This window comes from Staurois parvus, unplaced genomic scaffold, assembly GCF_062004578.1.
Source record: "Staurois parvus isolate SC_StPar_1 unplaced genomic scaffold, SC_StPar_1.0 ptg000175l, whole genome shotgun sequence".
NCBI lineage: Eukaryota > Metazoa > Chordata > Amphibia > Anura > Ranidae > Staurois > Staurois parvus.
The window spans coordinates 12391231-12397230 of NW_028317971.1; positions in this window are offsets into that span (position 1 = coordinate 12391231).

Here is a 6000-nt window from a genome sequence, read left to right on the forward strand (position 1 = left end):
GTGTTATACAATACATACAGTATGTCTAAATTCTACCCTCTGTGCTGTGGGTTAAATACGCCTAACCACTGCACTCTGTAAAAACAGAAACAACACCTCCTGCACTTAGGGACCCAGATCAGAAGTGGGTGGATGGATCAACCACTAAGGAAGTTCATTCTCCAATGGATCAAAGGTTGTGCAGCTCTTAACAAGGCTGGGGAAGCCCAAACAGTACTTCAAATGAAAACAAAAAAGAAAGCGCACCAACCTAACGCATTACCTCAATAAAAAGCTGTAATTTTATAAATATGAGATGTATACTCACAGGCAGTATAAAAGGCATATAAAATCCTAGAAGGAACATTGAAGTGCGAGACCCATGCAAATCTCACCAAGAGGGGAGACTTCTCCGAGTTCAGCTGATGTGTTTCGAAGAGAGATCCCTTCTTCTTCAGAACTAACAAAACCATGAGTGCCCTCTTCTATATATATATATATCATAGAACTAAGAATAAGCCCTCCCAAATGGGCTGGGCAGTCCCAACAAGAAAAGTGGGGCATAGGTATCAGAAAAACATGCTAAACAAAGTAAAATAATTTGGAACAATTTAACAACATTGTAAAAATATTAAAATATTATCTCCCTTTGAAGCACATCAGCTGAGCTCTGAGGGTTCCCCTCTCGGTGGAATTCACACGGGTCTTGTACTTCAATGTTCCATCTAGGATTTTATATGCCTTTTATACTGCCTTGTTTGTGAGCATACATCTCATTTTAACAAAATTACAGCTTTTTATTGAGGTAATGCGCAAGGTTGGTGCGCTTTCTTTTTGTTTTCATTCACTGCACTCTGTACACTGGGAATACAGCGCTCAGGAGTATTTAACATACAGCACATAATAGAGTTCAGCAGTCAGTAGTATGTAACATTATACAAAAGAATATGTTAGCGAGCGCTAATTGAAAACAGACATGAATAATTAATTATATACATGTAAATGATTATTATAGTAGCTGCTGGCACTCAAGATATAGGTAACAGACCCAATGTAAACGTGTGTATAAAACGTGCAGCGCTATAAACGCATGAACATAAAAAATGAATGCAATAATCATGCAAATAAATAAAGTGCAAAAGTACGTGCAGTTGGGCAACTGAGTGAATCAATAAATGTCCATGATGACAATATAAATCAAACAGCGAGCAATAAACGATAATAGTCCTCAAATTAATTGCAATATATCCAAGTGAAGAAGTGCAAATGTGCAAGTATCCGCGAAGGGAATCCACTACCTTGGACAGATGTACACTCACCAGAAAACAAACATTAATGCGCATCTGTTTAAATTCTTTCTCATCTGGAGGTGCAACGGTGTAGAGGAAGCTCAGGGGTTAATCTTACAGCTCCATCCATACACAAGTGGGGCAGGTCTCCTTTATCCTGGGGAAAATCAGCTCGACCACAGGAGCCAGAAAGTGCTTACATAGTGTAGTATTTATTATGGAAATCACAGAACAATAAAAATGCCCACGTGGAGTAAAATGAGTGTAAAATCAAATACCAAGATGGCCGCAGCTCCATTCCTCGGCAGTGGCAGCGTGACGTCAGCAATGTAGGCTCCACCCAACGCAACAGCACATCTTCAGGGGTACGCCCATTCTTGATGTTTGTTTTTTGGTGAGTGTACATCCGTCCAAGGTGATGGATTCCCTTCATGGATATTTGCACATTTGCACTTCTTCACTTGGATATATTGCAATTAATTTGAGGACTATTATCGTTTATTGCTCGCTGTTTGATTTATATTGTCATCATGGACATTTATTGATTAACTCAGTTGCACAACTGCACGTACGTTTGGACTTTATTTATTTGCATGATTATAGCATTATATTTTTATGTTCATGCGTTTATAGCGCTGCACGTTTTATACACAAGTAATATGTAACATAACATACTTCTGAGCAGCATACTTTGTACCCTTTGCTATGTGTTATATTCTGTTTCAGGAAAATTAAGTGTATGGATATACCTAAGGATCTGCTCATGTGCATAGTGTAGCTTGCAGTCTAGTGCATGTGAATTAAAGCACTTGTCTGGCACTGACTTTCGCCACCCAGAGCCCCAGGGTGGTTGTCAGCTTCTGTGACTTGTGACTAGACCTACATCTTCCAGCCAATCTGGAAACTGGGTAGGCATAGAAAAATGTCTCCATAGGTGCTAAAAGGTCTATTACCTAAGGACACCAGCAAAAAAGAGATCTCATGGAGTGGAGTATGGTTATAGGGGTATGTGTCCAAAAGCTTTTCCAGCACCTAAAAGTAGCAGCCTATAACCCAGGGTCTATGAATATCCAGTATCCAACCTGTTTCCTGTTTACTGTACAATGAGGATTGACATATGTGGATTACTCATATGTCTTTGGTTTGTGGTTCAGGGTCCTGGAACTGATCCACCTTCAAAGTGTTCTTGTATGTCCAAGTCCACACTGAATTTCTGCAGCAAATGGGACAAATCCATGTTATCTCTGGGCAGGGATATTCTTAGTGGATAAGTGAGTGCTATCTCTGATCTGGAAGCTGAGGTTTCAGATGTTAAAATACAGAAAGTTCATTCTTCCCCTTTCAGTGAAATTTTAAAGACAGACATGAATGGTGAAACAGGAAGTGTTTCAGCTCAGTGTGTGGTGTACATCCCAAGAGTGGGCAGTTGGCAGGAAGACTATCTCAGCCTTCAGAAGCTCAACTGGGGGAATGTTTCCTATGCCAGGAAGTGTTCCAACAGATCTGCCACAGGTGGAGAATGACGATTTTGGCAGGTTTCTTTTAAGAACACTGAAACCACAGAAGGAAGCAATGGATGCTCTGGTAGCTCCATGGGACTGGTACAAACTGATCTATGCCTATACAGTGGTGAGACTTCTACCCGTACCGCTATGTAGGACCAGGCTGGAAGGCATTCCAATAACTCTCATACTGACAAATGGACCTGAAGGGTTTGGTACACATACAGACCCTCTTTAGCTTCTACCTGACCTCAAACAGACCTTATTTAACAAAGTCCATTTTTTCCCCCCTGTTTATCAGCCACTGGTGTATTTAAACCCTAGAACAAAAATGTAGTGTATTTTAGCTTACCAGTCCTTAAATGTGGTAGCTGTATTAGGTTTTTCCAGTATATTTTTTGCAAGCACAGAAATACCTGTTTATCCTGATAAAAAAAAAAGTCCAGTATCCTTGTAACGTCCTGTGTATTGAACTGAAATCTCAAACAATGTTAACAGTCTTGCAAGATCTACAAACTAAACAACCCTTCTTCCCTATGTGTGTGTGTGGGGGGGTGTTGTAGTCCTATTAAAGAGAGAAGCCTAGGGTCACAATGCTGCTTCTCTCTCTCTCTCTCTCTCTCTCTCTCTCTCTCTCTCTCTCTCTCTCTCTCTCTCTCTTTATATATATAAACAGTTCAAAGGTAGCCATGGAACTTTATGTGCTCACCCACAAAGAAATCTCTAAATCCTAAACTGGTTTAGAGGCACTCATGAGTCTTGCAGAGGAAGAAGATCAAAAACAAAACTGTTTTTGATCTCCCTCCTCTGCAAGACCTGTGAGTGCTTCTAAACCAGTTTTTGGATTCATATTTATTTGGGTGATATATATAAATATATCCCAAACCTTCCTCTCTGCTCCTCCCAAGACCTCCTGCTCTTTAGCTCCCTTGTCTCCACCTCACATACTTGTCTCCTGGACTTCTTCAGAGCCTCCCCATCCTATGGAACTCTCTACCCCAATCTGTCAGACTAGCACCTACTCTGCCCACTTTCAGGCGATCCCCAAAAACCTCTTCAGGGAAGCCTATCCTGCCTTCATCTAATAACCGAATCTTCTATTTCTCCCATCAGTCCATCCCCCACAGTTATTACCTCTTGTACCACTAGCCCCTCCCTATTAGATTGCAAGCTCCCAGGAGCAGGGCCCTCCTTACCCTCTTGTATTAAACAGTATCATTGCTGTATTGTTTTCCTTTATACTGTAAAGTGCAGAGCAAACTGTTGGCACTATATAAATCCTAAATAATAATAATATATATAGTACGGTAAGTGAGTGTAGTCATTCTAGGACTAAAAGTGTGTCACTGACAAAATCACCTGGTGAAAATAAAGGAAAAAAATTTAAAAAGGAAACATCCACTGGGTAATAACTGCTTAGTTTCTACCTTTATACAAGGAAATACTCATGCAGCAGCTTTTCTCAGGCCTCCTCTCATTATTATTATTATACATTATTTATATAGCGCCAAAAGGTTTGCTCAGCGCTGTACACTCTCATTCTGTAGAATCTCAATGCAGTGCTTGCAGTTATACAGAAACTGCTGTTTAAAAGCAATATCGAGATTACTTTGCGAACATTGTCAAGAAAGTTGCTTTCTGTGGTAATTACCTTAGCAAGAAGTATCTCTGAGTTGGTGGACTTATCGTGCAAGCCTCATTTTCTAATCCTGCATAAGGATAAGGTGGTTCTGCAGGTGAGGTTTTCTTTCCTACCTAAGGTGGTCTCCTCTTTCAACCTCAATGCAGGATTGTGCTTTCTTCCTTTTGTGCAGCCCTGGTCTATTCTAAGGACATTGCTTTACACATGCTGGATGTACTTAGGACTATTAATGTGTACCTAAATATCACCTGATCCTATAGGAAGGCGGGCTCTTTGTCACGGATAGTGCCTACAAAAGAATGGTGTCCTCTTCTTTCACTTCTTTCACTATATCTTGCTGGATTCAGAAGAACATAACTCAGTTTTATGATGCTAAGGATAAGGATTCCTGCTTTTTGGTCACTGCCCATTCTACTGGGGCAAATAGTGTTTCTTGGAGTTGTCATAATCAAGCATCTGTATCATAAATCTGTGAGGCAGCAATTTCATCCTCTGTGTGTAATTATTATTATACAGTTTTTAAAAATGTTACAAGGTGGATGAACAGTGAAGGAAATAAGTATTTGATCCCCTGCTGATTTTGAATGTTTGCTCACTCACAAAGAAATGATCAGTCTAAAAATCGAATGATACTTCAGTTAAAACTAGCTTTGGCTGCAAGAGTTTTCAGACCATAGTGTGAATTATTTTGTTTGGGTAGAGGACTCTACTTATTGCTGTTACACTTCACTTGTTGTGTCTCACCTATTGTGTATTTTTTGCTTTTGCATTGGATTACATTGTAATATTAGAATTGCATACCTGCTGACATCCATTGCTTGTTAACAACACAAAAACTTAATATTTTGTGTACTTGGTATGTCCCTTTGACCCCCCCAGTTAGTGCTAAGTAATCTAGACTTTTGATAGATCCCTTCTTTGTCTCCAATATTAGTATATCATAGCACACACTATGCTGGGAAAGTCCTTGCTTTTTTACACTTTTACACTTCAAAACATCCTCTTTACTGCACTTGAGATGTAAAATTCAACTTTGTCTTATTTTATAGTTAAGCTGTTTGGGGGGGGGGGCTGCTGAATCAGCATGTGAGCATACTGACCAAACAGATGGAGCTCTACAGAGGTATGTCAGTACATAAAGTGTCAGTTGAGACAGAAGAGCACTGTATAATAGGTTGAAAACAAAGCACATATTGCCACCTATGAGAGGGTGGACTGTGGGTTGGAAAACAAAAGCAAGGGCACAACTTTACCTAATGGCTTTACCCCACAGCTATCACAGAGTTCCAGTTTAGGACTAATTGAAATAATAAGTGTTGCACCTCAGGATTTACAACTAATATCCTCAAAGAATATATAGTAAAAATATTTTATACTTAGCCACTCAAATGCTGTTCTGTGTGTTGAAACAACCTTCCTTTTATGAGCTGATCAGAAACATTACCCTACAATAAATTCTGTCCTGCAAATGTTCTACTGCCTCTACAAAGAATAGAGATTAGCAACTACATGTTGCACTTCTGCAGTAAATCAGAGAACACATACTTCTATGATCTTAGACAGTAGCAGATTATCAGAAATATGTGTC